The 17,825-nt window shown below is 34.5% G+C and overlaps 1 protein-coding gene across 1 annotated transcript in view; it reads left to right on the top strand.

Annotated features, from left to right (window-relative positions):
- The window catches only part of Mllt3 (MLLT3 super elongation complex subunit), a 261,484-nt gene that overhangs the window by 11,041 nt on the left and 232,618 nt on the right, over nucleotides 1-17,825 (top strand). The gene's annotated exons all lie outside the window — the stretch shown is intronic.

Below are 17,825 nucleotides of genomic sequence, written 5' to 3'. Positions count from 1 at the left end.
TATAACTTTTCCTATGTATGCACTGAAATAGTATGTTGAGGGCAGGAAGCTGTTTTCCTAGCAGGGAGCAGCATGTGTTACATGCTTTGATCAATCCTGCACTTCCTTCTGCCCTGGATATATCTATTGTTTCTCTTAAGGTGCATTCAAATTATGTGCATAGAGGAGATATACCCTCTGTGTATATCCTAATACCTTTATCAGTATAGTATCTAGACCACGGGAAGTTTTTGGCAACAGTGTAACAAAGGCAGATATTACAAGCCAGAGAAAGGGTTTTAGAATTCATGACTTTAGTTTCCACACCCCCCTCAACTTGTTAATTATTACTCATTGTTCTGAAACTCATTTCTTCTGTACTTCTAAGAACTGACTTTGTGTAAACAGAATCACAACTTGAATTTAACAGGAAACATAATGTCCGTTGAGTATCACATTTTTCTGGGGTGTTCTCTAGCTTTTATAATAAACAAAAGTGAAGTTTCCTCTTATTCTGTTTAATCTCCTCCCCTATTCTTTCTTCAACCTCAGATACTGTTCAGAAATCTAGATACTAATTTGAAGGATTTGTCCATCTCAATCATTTTTTTTTCTTTTTACTATCTAATCCATGAAATACTAGTTTTTTAGCTTTTAAAATAAGTCAGATGCATTTCAGTAATTGGTAAGAATAGTATTTAGCAATGTAGCAGGAAGGCCCTGGCCTGGAAGGGGGAAAGGATATGTTTTGGCTGAAATTATATTTTTCTTTAATTTTTAAAAGGGTCACATTCTGTATTTTTGATTGATCTAATTTTTTATAACAATAAAATAATCACTACCATTTATTAAATATCAACTCTGTATTGATCATCATGTTAGGCAGTAGACATGTGGTATTTGATTGAATTTCTCACTTTGTCTAAGTATAATAGTTTGGATGTTTCCTTTTTTCCATTTTATTTTACTTTATGCAGTGCTGGGGATTCTTCCCAGGCCTTGCATGCTAGGCAAGCACTCTACTGCTGAGCTACTTCCCCAGCCTTGAGAATGATTTGTTAAAACAAAATATGATTTGTGAACCTTACTATATTAAAATATTATGATGAATGAATAGTGAAATGTAATGAGAAATTTTCCAAATAGATAATTTTTTTATGAAAAGCTAATATCTGATCTTGTTGGTGCCATTTATAGGTTGAAGCACGAGAACTTAAGAGACCCTGTATGTATTTAAAGTTTATTGCTCATTACTCCATTAGTTTTTCATGTTGATTGATGTGTTTTTTTAATTTTTTATTTTATGTATTCTAAGCCAGACCTTGAAATTTTGTCACTTAATTTACTTTTCCAAAATATCACTTACCAGTTAACTTCTTGTGTTTCTATTGCTCTTAGATTAGTAATTGAGGACTTGGATCTGTATCATCATGTAAACAGGTTAGAAGAAAATATGTCAAATCTTTGATCATTCAAAATACTTAGTTGTAGGGTTTTCTATTGATGTAAGTGGAATTGTAAAATTCTCTTAATTGAATTGCTTAGTTGAAGTTGTTGTGAAAAGCAAGTACCATTCCATTCTTGAGTTGCAACATGTTGTGTAACTTTTAGGTCAAATACAAAACAAAACATTCTGATTATTCCAACTTGATAAAGGCAGTTGTTGAATGGCCGAATAGAACCAGGGATTTAATTTACACAAAGATATACAAACACATTTTAAATAATGCAGCATAATGATAACTTTTTTATTTTGTAAAAGCTACACAATAGCCCATAGTTAATGTTGTTTCTGTGGGGGCTCTGTTTTGGGTTTATTATCATCATAATTTCAGCCATTGCTAGTTCATGTTCTGTATATCAGAATGGCCAGAATCGTGCATCCTTACACATATTTTGAGAATCCTGTAACAGATAAAAAAATACAATGTGAAAAAGATGGGAAGATAATACTATAGCAAAGCAAAAAAATTTTTTTTGTTTTTTGTTGGGGGGAAGGGCTGGGGTAGTGCTGGGGATTGAATTCGGACAGGGGTGGGATGGGGGGGTTGCACTTGCTAGGCAGTTGCTCTACCTCTGAACTATATCCCCAACCCCAGCAAGATGTTAAGATAAGTGCTCTCTGGGAGGTGGCACATTAGGAACTTCTTACTATCAGTAAATTTTGTTGTTTTCCCAGCTTTTTTGATGACCCATATTACTTATGTGAAAATAAAACCAATATTTAAATTTATATATGGACATACTTACAGGAAGCTTTTCAGTTTTTCTAAAAGTATTGTTATCTGGAACATGAGATTATCTTTCCTAAGGAACGTTTTCACATTTTGTTTTTTGAAATTTTGCCATCTTGTCAGTTTGAATCTTTTTCTTAAATATTTCTATGAATATATGCACAGATGTTTCATACATTGATTGTAAGCTTTAAAGAGAAATGTGTAGACTGTGTTCTTACTGTAACAATTCATGTCGAATGAAAGTTGTAAAAGTAATGAGATTAACCTAATTTACAAATATATTTGTTATTCATATAAGATATTCTTTGCAACAGAGATGCAGCCACATTTAGTATTTCAGCACAGTACAGTCATCCCATGGAATTTGTAGGAGATTGGTTCTGGGACCTCTTCAGATACCAGAATCAGGGCTGTCCAAGTTCCTTATCTAAACTGGTGTAGTATTTGCCTATACACTATACATATCCTCTCATGTATTCTAAATCATCTCTAGATTCCTTACAATTCTTAATACAATGTAAGTGATATGTAAATATTTGTTTATACTGTATTGGTTAAGGAAGAAAGACAAGAAATTGTACATTTTAACTAGAAACATATCTCCACTCCCTTCCCCCAAATACTTTCTTCTTGTGCTTGGTTGAATCTGCAGATGATGAATCTGTAGATACTTCAGACTGACTGTATATACATTTTTGGATTTCATAGGAATGTCTTGAAAAGTTTTGACCATTTTTTCCTATGGCAGTTTGTTGAGTATAACTTTGGTAATTAACATGTTCATATTGATGTTAGAAAATTTCCAGAGCCTGTTTGACTTTAAAAATTGACTACAAATGAAAGGACTCTGATCATGTTGTTTAGGTACATAGTGATGGTATTTGGAATATTTAGAACCTATAATTGAATAAAAGAAGACCGACCCATTTCCAATTTGTAGGTCTTTGTATATAATTTGAAATCAACCATAAAATTATAAGAAATAAAGGTACCAAAACAAGGCAGAAATAATACATTCAGTGCAGGGAAAGATGTAGTTTCCATTTGGATGGAGAATTGACATGAAATTGCATAAAAACTATTTTAGTACTAAGATGTCTTTAATAAGATTTCATATATAAACTACAAAAATAGCTACAAGTTTTTAAAAATGAAATTTAAAATATAATTTCATGTTTTATATGCAGTGCAGACAGATTGATATGAATAAAATTTAAACACAACTAAAATAAATGATTTCTGCAAAATGAGAGGGTTAATTTTAGTTGTCCTCAAAGGTCTCTCTGCAATCTAAAATTTATTTAAGTCTATAATTTTATGATCTACAAAAAAATGCCTTTGCCTTTTTATCATTAAAAATGTGTCCTGTATACTAATACATAGCAGAGCACAAAAATAAGAATGTTTTCCCCTTAGTATTAGATGATTTTATATAATTATAGTTAGAATAACTCCACCTTCTTGTGTTTTTGGCTTATTAAAATTGATGTTTATGATGTGATCGTTTCTTTTTACTTGAATTAAGTTTCCTGTTCAGGTTTTATTTGTCATTTGGAATAACGTTATTTTCCATAGACTTAATTTAGTTCTCCTGGTAAGTTTTTACTTAACTATTATTTGCTCGATTTGAGAGAATTCTAAGTGGAATTCAAAGTGGCCCAAATCCCTTTCTTCAGGATTCAGGTATGTTTTAGAATGAGGAAAATATATTCTTGGTTCTGTGACTGTAGCTTTTAGTATTCATTTTCTGTATTATTATTATTATTAAATTGATTTATGTGGATGCCTTAATTGATATATAGAAAATAAAATATATTTTTTTTTAAAAACAAACTAATTATGTTTTAAAGTTCAATTCTAACTGAATGCCCATGGGGTCACATTGAAGTCCTAAAGACATGAAAAATTCATAGACAGGGTTAGGATATTGTAGATTGCTAGAAATTCCAAATTTGTTACTAAGTAAATATACTTGTGAAATTTTGTTATAGGATGGACGAAGCTATGATACTCCAAAATAGTGTGTTAATATCCTTTATTTGGAGCAGATAGAGTAGGAGCATATTTTTCAATGAAAGGGGAACCAAAGGACAAGGTGTTCTCTACTTGTGGGCTTCTAAAGACCTCAGAGTTTTCTTTATATTATTGTAGAAAGACGTTATTTTTGCTTTGGTGTGCTTAAAACTAAAGGGCAAATGATCCAAAAGAATAATCTTGAAATTCAATAGCAAGAAAACTACTTGACATTGTGGGCTGGAGGCCAGCAAACGTGGGGCTTTCATTGAATGCGTGGGAAATGGGGCAGGCCTGGAATTTAAAGAGACAGGGTGCAGTACCCTAGAAAAGAAAAGCCCTCCTGTAAGATTTGCTTACTTGGAGGAAAAAAAAAATAGACTTAAAGTTTTCTCTAAAGGATCTTTATTGGATCAACTATTTAAGGCATTGAAAGACACTGAGTGAATTTTTCCTAACTCCACCTCCCACCCTCCCTAGCCATCTTCTCTTGTCTGAAATTGGTGCGAGTAAAATTGTTTATAACAGAAGAGAAGCAGCTTTTCAAATAAAAGTACTTTGTAGCCTGTTCAAATGGAGTATAATGTAATTCTCTCTGAAATTGAGCACTTATTACTTTGTTTATGTAGCTGTTTAAAAAAGTGGGGGTGGGATGAGAAGTGGGGGGTACTACAGGAACCTCTGCTTTAGAAATTTGTTTTTTTTTTCTGTTTGAGTTTTCCTCCCCCATCCACTCAAGAATCCCCTCTTCCCCCTCCTCCACCTCCCACAATCCCTCAATAAAATAGTATTTAAAAGACTTGAATAACCAGTCCAATGTACCAGCTTCTTGCTTGAGGCAGTAATGTTGTACTATTTTCAATGGGTGGTCTTGAATCTCCATGGGAGATTTTACAGGCAATGGCTCCAAGATCCTCCTAAGTGTATTATATTGAACATAACTAGTTAAATTCCCAAGCTCTAGAGAATATACAGATAGTTTCACGTTATTGAATTCCCATGATTAATTACTAGCAAACTGATTTATTTAATTGTTTGAAGAATTTTTGGTTTAAGTTCCTAAAAGTGAAGCATATAAAGCGAGTACTTGGATTTGCTTTTTGAAACAAGTAAGCCATTCATAATTATGTCCATTCAGGAATATCCGTTTGTGTGTGTATTTTAATTCATAGCTTTAAAATAATTTTTGTTCTTTTAGGAAACCAGCACATGGTAGTCATTTTCAAATGTTAAATAGTGGAAGTCACATTTCTACTACTTGAGATAGTGTAAAATAATGGAATCTACTTAGAATTTGAAAGTGTATCTGTACTTACAATTGGCATCTCTCACCTGGTGTGTAGTGTAGATGTGTACTGGCGTGATATTTAACTAAAATTGCTCTGGCTCAAACCTTTGTGCAAGTAAATAGGATTGGGATTATAAATACTGGATTAAATTTGGCTTTTAGACAACAAATTGCTCTTTAGTGACTAGAACAATGTATTTACATGTACGCTATAAATATTGAAACTGGGAATGTTGAAGTCATGCCCAGTCCCACAGAAATTTGTTTACCATTATTTTGGAGCCTCTTTCTAATATGAATCTATAGTTTGCAACCATGGTGATAATTTTGTTGGGTCATTGATTTGATTGCTTTCTTATTCAGATATTTTAAAAACTTGATTTATGAAGAATGTTGGATTTCTTTTTAAAATAAGTATCTATTAGTCCTGATTAGTTAGATGTCTGAAATACCCATTTTCCACAAGCTAAGTGGAAAATAATTCAGGTATAAATATGTCAGATGCTTTGGTAATGACTTGATAATGATGTATAATGAGAAAGATTTTTTTGTTTGTTTCTTTTTAACAATGTAAGTAGTTTTTAGTAGAAAATTGTAATCCTTGAGTAACTGAGAACTGAGTTTGTTTCTTTTATAAGAATCATTCAGTGTTTTAAGTCATATATAATGTATGAATTCTACAGTTTTCTGCACAGATAGAATCAAAGATCTGTAGCTTAACAGTTTATAGCAATGACTGGAGGTTTGCCTTTTCTTTTTTAGTTCAGTGCTGTTGTTCTTAAATAGCTAAAAACTTTTCCAGTAGTTTTTATAAGTGGAGTTTAAAGAAGTGATAGCTAACTGAAGTTATCTGTGTAGCCAATATTTAAAAGTTAAGGTTGTGTATACACAAAAAAGACACAGTTCTTATGGCTATACATGTGAATAAGTTAGAGTTTGGTAAAAATTAGCTTGTCCAGTAAGCTGACTGGCTGAGGGATGATTTTGTTTTCATTATCCATTCTCTTGGCTGAAAATGAAATAGCAACGATCTGGTTACTAAAGCTCAGTGCTGCCTTGGATCACTTCCTTGAGCTTTTGCTGTGATCGTTAAAGGCAGAGTTAGACAGCTGCTGTAGATTTTGCCAGTGGCCTCACAAAAGAAATTGTTTAACCCTGTTAGTTTCAGACACTGTCATTTCTACTTTGTACATATACTTGCTGTGTTAGATATGAATGATATGTTTGCTGTGTTAGATACCAATCTCTATGGTTAGGATTTGAACTTCAGGTTTACAGGAATGTAGGGTAGCAGAAAATGAGTGATTTTAGCAGTCCACTATAGTCTGTTTTCATAACTTGGAATATGACAAATCTCTACATTTTTTGCTAATATTCACACAGATTAAAAGTTAGAGTTGGCTCTGTATCTGAAGAATTACGGGAGTTGTGAAAGTTGAATTTGACTTATAATCCTTGAGTATTGGATATTTATAATGTCCTTTTTTTTTTTTTAGGCTTGAAGTTTAGAGGAAGAGGAAGTACTAAGTCATTGACTTTAAACTCTGGTTTTGGGTTAAGTGTAGAATTAGAGCAATGCCATCTCCTGAAACTGCTGTCATAATGTTAAAAATCCTTACAAAATCCCAACAGTGTTGAGTCTTTTTGTATCATGTATGCATTATTGCTGTAGGTTTCAAGGGCAGGGAAATACTTTTATTGTTAAGGCTGGAGAAGGCAAGATTTTGAAACCCACCGCTATGTGATTAAATCAGTATGTTTGCCCTGAGGCTTCAGCCATTGCATCTGAATTCATAGTCTGAAATTTTGGATTCCTTCTCTGTTTGAAAATAATACTTCTTAAAAATTTTAAGACTCTCTTTTCCCACTCACATGAAAACTATTGAAGCAAATTATCAGGGTTAAGATTTTCATGTAATCAAGACTCTGAAGATACATTTCAGTATTTTAAAGGGAAAGTTCACAGCCATTTTACATAAAATTTTACTGGGATTTTCATTAATCTGAAATAACTGGTCCATAAGTACTTTATCAGTGAAAACTGCTCAGCATGTAAAACGAGGAGGAGAAGAGCACAAAGGCTTCCTGCAAATTAAGGGCACAATGAGTACTAACGGACTTTCCAGCCATCTCCAGCTGTGAGATTATTATAGTTTTTGCAAACCCTTTTCTCTCAAAACTAAATCAAGAATGGAGGAGTCCTGATAAAAAGAAGTGTAGAAAAGCCTAACTAATCCTTAGATGAGTTACTTCAAACGTGCCAAAATAGAATAAAATCAGTTAATAGCATGGATTAAAGGTTACTTTTAATGCATTTTTATCACTCATGTTGAGAATTTTGTTGTATGTTAATGCATTTGGCCTTGGTTAAAAAACTCCAAAGGAAAAAAATATAATTGAATTTGAGAGATTACACAATCACGTTGTTATGAGGAAATTTAGTACCAACTTTATATGCCAGATTTGACCTAAAAGATAAAAGCTGTATTCTTGAGATCAGTGCAGTAAACAGGTGGTTCAGATTTTGAGTGGTGATTTTAGGGGTTGTAAGTAGGCTTATCTGTGTAATTATAAGAGTCGACTTATGTAGATTTTAGAATACAATGTGGCACACTATCTTTGGGTATGTACGTGCAAGTGGTTCGTTGGATAATATCATAGATGAGTGCTGAAGTCAGATCTGGATTAAAAGTGCTTGATTCTTGATAGTGGTAAAAAGAAAAAGAGAAGGAGAAATTAGAGGCAGATTTTGGGTTAAAATGTGGTATGTAGAGGAGGCTGTATCAACTGTACATTTAATTCACAGTCAAAAGATGGCCAGCTACTTAATTTGCAAAATATTGGCATATTATGATACAGCATCCAAAAGTTTTGGGCTTGGGAAAAAAATGATTTGGCATGATGCCATTGGTAGGAAGATTTTTTAAAAAAAAATGATAATATCTTTCTTTTTTGGGGGTGCAGATATATATACATGTAGATGTATGTGTGTACGTGTATATATGTATCAACCTTAAACTTTTAAGAACCCAGACAGTGGGAGATTCTAAAAACCTGTTATATTTGTCATCCCTCCAAGATGCCACATAGTTCTCTAACTGGACCTCATATTTATTTCTTTGCAATAGTTGCCTTCACGTGCATGTACTACCTTTGTTAGGTGTGTGTGTGTGTGTGTGTGTTATCCCACATATCCCACATACAATTTAGTGATTTTTTTTTAATAAGCCATGTGAGAATAAAGTCCTATTAATTTATTCAAAACATACAGTTGCTCATACATCAATTTCCTCTGTTGATATTCTGACCAAATTTAATGTTATTCAAAGCTTTTATCCTGAATGAATTCTGCTGCATTACATAAATACTAACTTGTATAATTATTTATGTGTTCAAGAAGCTGAACTTTCATTCCATCCCAGTAGGTTCCCCTAGGATAAGTTATTTAAGTAAATTAGAAAATTTCCCTGAAAGCAAAGTGATTCTTAATTTTTGGACACTTGAAAATTGGCAGAATAGCCATACAATTTTGGGAAAGATACTCAATCCGCACTGCTAAAAAGCAATCCAGAGTTCTCGGATGTCTCTTAATTCTCTTGGGGGAAAAACCCCACCCCAGTGCCATGGAATTGTTTCACTTTTGTAGTTATGTCTTTGTGTTTATAGGAGTGGGAACATTTTATCTTCTGTGTTTCTGTAGAGGTTGTTTTTCAGCACAGCCCCAAGAAAAGTCCTGGAGCCTAGCTTTGAAGCCCTGTGGACAAGCTGGATATCAAAGAGCCAGAGGAATTCGGCAGTAATTGTTTTATGGCTGGCCAGAAATCAGACCTATTTGTATAGGTAGCACACAAAATAGCTGTGATTTGACAATTTGGTGCTATTTATACCTACCATAAAAAGAGAAAAGAAAAAGTTAAAGGGGTATTTTGGAAACAGGAACTAAGCTGTAAATGCAAATTGCTTCACCATTTTCTCAAAGGAACAAAAAAGGAAAAGGGTTTAGGAAGTTTTTATTGAAGCTAAGGTATTGAGAATCCTGTCTACTTTCAGGATATTTAATGTTGTAGTCACACTGAAACTACACCTCTTTCTGTTGGCAGTTTTTTTTCCTAGTCCCATTTGAATAAAGTATATATATATTTTTTTTGGTGCAAAAGAAACACTTGGGGAGTGGGGATGGTGAAGTCAGCTTCCAACTCTATCTTGGTAGACATTTACAATTTTGTTTTGCTGTTGTTATTTAGCGTGGGATAAGAAGAGTCTGTTGCTAGAGGGGGCCCCCCCTCCCAATTGAAAGTTATGTTTTCAACAAGCAGTTGCAGGTTGTTGCTGTGGTGGAGGGGGAGGGTTTTCTAGGTAAGTTTTCATGGTTCTTGGGAAACATGCAGAAGAAATGTTTTTTGTGACTTTTCTTGATCTGGCAACTGTAGATGACTTTTTGAATATAAAATACCTGAATTATTTGTTCCTATCATCTAGAGCATATTCTGAGCTCATGGTGGGCAGTGTATCACAGTGTGTCTATATTTCAGTGAGTGGCCACAAGTGAAGTTTGACTGCTTCCAGAATGTCTTTCAGACCTTTTGAGGTTGTCAAATGTTTCATTGTTTTGTCTTGAAGCCCCTAGCCCCTAGAGCAGTCTGAGTCTGGGGGCAGTGGTGCAGAGAAAAAGCAAACATGCCTGCGACTGACTGTCCTTTTTTTAGGAAACCCTAGCAATGCTCTAGGAACCCCTGGAGTGTTGTCACAATTTGAAACCTTTTTACCACATAAGATATTTCAGTGCTGTTGAATCTGGACTATCAATTTGCTTTGGTTTTAATTTTTTCCCCCACTGGATTCCGGTTTTCTCATAATGTGGAATATTTTTGATCAAGTATATCCTGATTTCTGAGGTATGAGCTATAGTTTTGACTGGATGAAAAAAGTTCCCTTAAGATAGGAGTAAGGAAGTGAACACTGGTGGAGATAATCTGATATTGGGACCATCAGTTTTGACTTTTCTTTGAAGGAAGAGAGTTTTAAGATTCTAGTGTGAGACGGATCAGAAGCTTTAGAATAAAGATTTAAAATGTGGATTTCCCCAAAGCCTAAACCCTACTTGGATTTCGAGATGATTTCCCTCTCAAGAAATAGGTAAATTTACTCTGTAGAAGAAGGAAAATTCTGCGTTGCAGTTACTCCTCAGGAGTGTACACACTCATGGGGGAAAAGATTAAGGACACTTGTAGTTACCGATCATTTTTGTTGTTTTGAAAATGTACACTAGGGTTAGGGCTGGCTTAATGAAGGGCTGTCTTTTTGAAGTATCGATCATACGTTCAACCAACATTGAGCAAGAACTAGGTGCCAGGCGCTGCACTGGAGGATAACGGCAGGAAAAGAAGTGTTCTTGTCCTCCAGAAGTGCTTCCTCTAGCTTTAGGCGCATTAAAGAAATAACAGGGCTGGGGCAGTAGCTCTGTGGTAGAGTGCTTGCCTAGCATGTACAAGGTCCTGGGTTCCACCTCCAGTACTGCCAAATCAACAACACAAGTATGACAGTACAGGGCTGGGGATGTGGCTCAAGCGGTAGCGCGCTCGCCTGGCATGCGTGCGGCCGGGGTTCGATCCTCAGCACCACATACAAAAAAACAAAGATGTTGTGTCCGCCGATAACTAAAAAATAAATATTAAAATTTCTCTCTCTCTCTCCCTCTCTCTTTAAAAAAAAAAAAAAAAAAGAATGACAGCACAACAAGATGAGTGATTTCTTGAAGCTATAAAAAAGCAAAGCTGTGGAAACAGAACCTCAGTGTTTCTGTCCAGATATCACATTTTGAACCAGGTATTTTGGAAAATTATAAGTGAAATGTGACAAAAGACAAAATTAGTGTAGATTAGAGTAATTCTAAGTTTACTAAGCATGGATTTTTTTTATCTCCCTGACGTTTTCTTTTAATAAGGCTAGGCGGTGTTTTGGGAGTTGCTAGATTCATTGGATCAGCATCATGAAATACAGTATACAATTGAAAAGAGATAGGAAAACAATTTATGGTTACTGAAGATTCAGTTCTGTACCTTGTTATTTACCTTTTACAGACCACAACTGACCAGTTGTGACCACAACTGAAGATTTAAGTAACTTGCCCAAGTTTCACGTAACTTACAAGTAGAATGACCATATGTCCTGCTTTGCCGAGGACGGTCCCTCTTAACTTGTGTCACTGTCAGAACCATTGCTCTTTGAACGCCAGCCTCACACTGCAGGACCACCTGTATTCAGAAAAAAGATGGTCACTTTTTTTGATGGCATCTTGAGATTTAAAATCAGGCCTTTTGACTCCTAAGTCAGAAGCTCACCACTGCTTTACTCTGTTTATACTGTGCTTCTAGGTTCTGTCTCTACTCCCAGGTTGCGGTAATGAGGGTCCTGAGGTGATAAGTCTGGCTTACCACTGGATTTACTACTTGGTGAGATTTACCACAGGCAATAGGGAGAAATATGGTAGCTGAACGTTACATTTTTTTTTTAAACATCCTGTTACTAATCTGTTTTAGAATGTAATTTAATTTTCCTTCAGAAACTCCAAAGGCACATTAGAAATTTTGTGTATTAGGATCATATTTTTTAAATATCTGTCATCACTGCATGGTACTAATCAAGACAATTCTGGTAATTTGAGTCTTCTGGATAAATGGGAATTGGGTACATTTCTTGATCATTGAACATGTTGTTTTTCCCTTTAACTTTTCTTTCTCCCTTCCCACCTAATCAGAGTCTTAAAGCAGCAGAATAGGGTTTGAGGAAAGTTAACTAATTTGGGAAAGAAAATTCAAAACTTATGTTGTGATTTGCTCAGGTTGGTTAGCTTTCCCACCAGTTGTATGCACATCACTTTTCTTTGGTCTCCAGTTTACATGGCTGGGCACTTCACAAAAAATGCAGTTTTAGAGGAGCACCCTCTCATATAGCTGAAACTTAAGTGAATGTGATTTATTGATGATCAGCTCTGGAAACTAGAGAACTTTGTTTTACCCTATGTGGTTTCTTTTACACTACGTGTAGCTTTCCGCCAGAAGTGGCTGTGATCTGGGCAGTGGTTTACCGAAGGCTGCAGTTTTCTTCAAAGATGACTGATGGAAACTGTCTGTAGAGGAATAGAAGCAAAGCTAAAGCCATTTTTCAGAACTTCTGGGTTAGAGAATTTTGGGGTGGGATGGAAGTGCCTCATGTTGCCCATTCTGCTTCTCTCCTAGATTTCCACATGTAAGCAACTCTTCTTTGCCTTTGTAAAGCTTTGCCACTTGGATGATGGGGGAAGGAGAGATGGACTAGTAAGCAGATGAACTTTGGTATTCATTAATGAATTAGGAGTTATAGTTACGGGGCTGGGGTTGTGGCTCAGTGGTAGAGCACTTGCCTAGCATTTGTGGGGTGCTGGGTTCGATCCTCAGGCACCACATAAAAATAAAATAAAAGGTATTGTGTCCAACTACAACTTAAAAAACAAAATATTTAAAAAAAAGAGTTATGGTAAGAATGGAATTTTGTGGGAGCAAAGAGACAAGTTGATACTGAAGATGAGCACAGTTATATTTCCATTTATGTAGCTGATGTTTGAACCTGAATCTCTTTTCATACTTGGTACCATTTTTGGTTTATACAGAATTTGATGGTGTTTTGCTTTTCTTTTCAGAAACTGTTTATGACCCAACTTGAACAATGCGATGAAATTCTTCTTTAGCTCAAGCTGTTATGGAAGCCAAAAATAGATCTGGGCTAAGATTGGGCTTTGGGCACAAATTGTGGTTTGTAGGTTATGGCTGTTATTCTTCCAACAAATAACTGTAATTTAAAAATTATTTAGAAGCAAATCAAATGTTGCTGAGACAAAAGAGGACCTGGCTGATTTTTAAATGGTGCTTTGGCATGCTAAGCAGATGTCTAAGTTTAAAGGACTGTTTGGGATGAAATTGTTTTAGTTTTTTTTTAAAAAAATACCAATAAGCTCTATAGAGTAGTAGGATTGGTGATTGTAGTACTGTAGGAAATTTACCTACTGTAATCTGCCTCCCAGACTCTCCATTTTTCTTTGTTCTCTTCTCTGCAAATTCAGAAGCATGAAGCACGCTCCAGAGAAAGAAAAGCCATCGCTAGTAATTTTAAGATATTAAAATTATCCTGTCTTACTGGTCCAGTGTAGTGCAGCAGCCTCACACTGCAGGACCACCTGTATTCATAAAAGATTGGAAGAAGTTTGTAATAAACACTGAAAAAATTAGGAGAGCTGAGCATCATTTGCTGGCTCAAAAGTAGTTGGCTTTCTGAGGCTTGTAAAGACTGTATAAAGGCAATTTTGTTATAAAGGAAAGTGTATTATCTAAGGTCTGTACAGTCACTTGAGGGACAAGTGATGGAATCTGTTCTGTTCCTTATAGACAGGATTTTTTTTTTAAATCACTGTCACACTTTTGCACATAGGTGTTGAATAAATTTTTTATAGGAAGACACCTTTGTAAGGTACTTGATATATAAAAGTGCTGTAGTAATAAAAGCTAGTGTTTAATACCTACTTTGTGCTAGGCTAAGTACTGAATACTCTGCAAGAATCACCTCACTGGTCTAATGGTCCCTATAAGTTAGAATATTGCCTATTATATATCTGTCATAAATGAGTTTGTTGAGGTTGTAGGATGCAAGAGTGGTATACAAAGGTCAGTAGTGTTTTTATGCATAAGAAGTGAACAATATGAGAATGAAGTTAAAACAACTCCATTTATAGTGACATCAAAAAGAATGAAATATTTAAAAATATATTTAACAAAATAAGTAGAAATTTATGCTGTGAAACTATAAAACACTGTTTAAAAATTAAGTACTATCTAAAACAAAAAATTTTCTTATTTATAGATGGAGAGATGCAATATTGTTAAGATGGCAGTGCTTTCAAATTGCTGCAGGTTCAGTGCAATCCCAACTGACTTTGTAAAAATTGACAAGCTGATTTAAAATTCATGTATAATTGCAAGGCACTCAAAAAAGGCAAAACAATCTTGGAAAAGAACAACAAAGTTGGAGGACTCACACTTCCCACTTTCAAAACTTCAAAGCAACAGTAATCAAAACAGTAGTCAAAACTGATATAAGCATAGAATATAGATCAGAGGAATAGAACTGAGAGTCCAGAAATAAACCTGTGTGTCTGTGCTTAGCAAGGGTGTCAAGGGAAATAGTAATGTTTTAAACAAATGGTGCTGGAGAATGAGATATCCAAACACAAAAGAGTGAAGTTGGACCCTTACCTCACCTCGTATATAAAACTTAACTCAAAAATGAATCAAAGGGGCTGGAGATGTGGCTCAGCGGTAGCGCGCTCGCCTGGCATGCGTGCGGCCCGGGTTCGATCCTCAGCACCACATACCAACAAAGATGTTGTGTCCACCGAGAACTAAAAAATAAATATTAAAAATTCTCTCTCTCTCACTCTCTCTCCTCTCTCACTCTCTCTTTAAAAAAAAAAAAAAAAAAAAAAAAAAAAAAAAAAAAAAAAAAAAAAAAAGAATCAAAGACATAAATATAAGAGTTACAACTATAGAACCTTTAGAAGAAAACACAGGGATTAATCATGATTTTGGATTTGACACTCTATTCTTAGATACAACATCAAAAACTCTAGTAACAAAAGAAAAACTAGAAAAAGTAAATTCTATTGAAATTAAAATATTTGTGCTTTAAATGACACTCTTAAGAAAGTGCAAAGAAAACCCACAGAGTGGGAAAATATCTTTTCCTTTTTTTTAAATATATCATTATTATTTTATTTTTATGTGGTGCTAAGGATCGAATCCAGTGCCTCACACCTGGTAGGCGAGTTCTCCACCTCTGAATCACAACCCCAGCCCAGAAAAATATATTTTCAAATCATGTATCTCATAATGGACTTGGACTTCCAAGATGGATCTGGTAAAAAACTTCTACAACTTGTTGGGCACAGTGGCGCATGGCTGTAATCCCAGTGGCTTAGGAGGCTGAGGCATGAGGATCTCGAGTTCAAAGCCAGCCTCAGCAATTTATTGAGGTCCTGTCTTTAAATAAAATATAAAAAGGGCTACAAATGTGGCTTAGTGATTAAGTGCCCCTGGATTCAGTCCTTGGTACCAAAAACAAAACAAAACAAACAAAAAACTTTTACAACTCGATAATATGATAAGTTAGTAAAAAAATGGATAAAGGGCCAGGCATGATGGTGCATACTAGTAATCCCAGCAGCTTGGGATGCTGAGACAGGAGGACTACGAGTTCAAAGCCAGCCTCAGCAAAAGCGAGGCACTAAGCAATTCAGTGAGACCTAGTCTCTAAATGAAATACAAAATAGAGCTCGGGATGTGGCTCAGTGTTTGAGTGCCCCTGAGTTCAATCCCTGGTACCCCCCCACCCCCCCCCCAAAAGGGTAAAGAATCTAGATAGACTTTTTTTCAAAGATGATAAACAAATGGCCCATAGACATATTAAAAGATGCCCAACATCATTAGTCATCAGGGAATTACAAATCAAAAATGTGGTGAGATGCCACATCATACCCACTAGGAAGACTGTAATAAAATATTAGCAAGTATTGGTGAGGATATGTAGAAATCAGAAACTTCACACTGCTGGTGGGAATGTAACCTAGTGCATCTAATTTAGAAAATAGCCAGGCAGTACCTTAAATAGTTTATGCATAGAGTTACTGTATCATGCAGTAATTCTTTTCCTGTGTTTACTCAAGAGAAATGAAAACATAGGTCCTTCCAAAAACTTGTACATATTTATATTAGCACTGTTTATGTAACCAAAAGGTGGAAACAACCTGTATTTCTGTCAACTGATGAATGGATAATAAATAAAATATAGTTTATCCATATGTTGGAATATTATTTGGCCATAAAGAGGAATGAAATATTGATACATACTACAACATGAATAAATTTTGAATTCATTGTTCTAAGTGAAAAAAATTCACAAAAGACACATATTATATTAATTTCATTTATATCATATATCCAGAATAGGGATATCTGTAAAAGTAGAAAGTAGATTACTGGTTACTTAGTGCCTGGAGATGGGAAAGAGGTGGAAGATAGTTAAAAGGTGTAGGACTTCTTTTTGAGATAATGAAAACATTCTAAAATTGACTGTGGTGATATTCATATATTCACATACCTGAATATACTAAAAGCCAGTGAATTACATACTTTAAATGAACCATATGGTATGTGAATTATTTATCTCAATAAAGCTGTTTTTTTTGAAAAGAAAGTTTGCCTTTCATTAATAAAAATATTCATTGAAAACAGTTTTGCCAATATATTTGGGACATAAATTAAAAGTTGACAGCTTGCTTTAAAAAAATATATTAATTATATGTTGCTATTGAAGGGTTTTTGATTGCCCTAGTATGACTCATTAAAGATTTTTTTTTTGTAGGTTAAGCAAGACCTAATTAAAATGTGTGTATATATATCTAACTGGCTTTATAATTTTACCGTACGTAATGTTGTGTGTTTTATTTGTATCCATAAAAAAATAAGCTCTAACTTGATAGGAAGTAGTAATAACTAATATTCATTGAATGCTTATCGTGTGTAGATACTATTCTAAGTGAACTTCACTTATTATTTAGTAAATCTCACAACAATTCCCTAAAATATATACTGTAACACTGAGTTTATAGAATAGATACAGTTAACCCTGAGACTTAGGATTTAAGTAGCTAAGTCAAAGTCAAGTAGATGATAAGGCTTGACTCTGCATATCTTACCTGATGCAATAGATGTGTCTGGCATTATGTGTTTAAAATAACTTTTTATAAATGAAACTGTATTTTCAATGTTCTAAAGAAGATTATGATTCTAAGTGAAGACTGTCTCAACAATTGTGACATCTTCAATCAGGGCACTGCTATACATTTGATTAAATGCGGTAGTTTTTTTGTTTAGTCTTGTTGATTGTGTTGATTTAATTCATCTTCTGAAAGATCAGGCTAGTTGTTTCCTAGACATTTATTCAGTCTGTATTTGTGTGATAATTTCCTTGTAGAATTGTAGATTTAAAGTTGTTTTGGTTTTATTCTTCAGATTTTTATTAGAGAACCCATTTTTTTTTTTGAGTTAAAAAACAGAGTACTATAAGGAAGTCCAAAGGAGGCAGTTCCTGATTTAGGATTAGCTGGTGCTAAAAGTTTATAAAGTAAGTTTTTCTTTATATCTGCCCTTAATTTTTTTTGGTACTGGGGATTGAACCTAGAGGTGCTTAACCACTGAGCCATATCCTCAGCCCTTTTTTAT

The sequence above is a fragment of the Urocitellus parryii genome, chromosome 4 (genome assembly GCF_045843805.1).
Source record: "Urocitellus parryii isolate mUroPar1 chromosome 4, mUroPar1.hap1, whole genome shotgun sequence".
NCBI lineage: Eukaryota > Metazoa > Chordata > Mammalia > Rodentia > Sciuridae > Urocitellus > Urocitellus parryii.
Note: the sequence above shows the minus strand (reverse complement) of the source record. Positions and strands in the feature narration are given on the sequence as shown.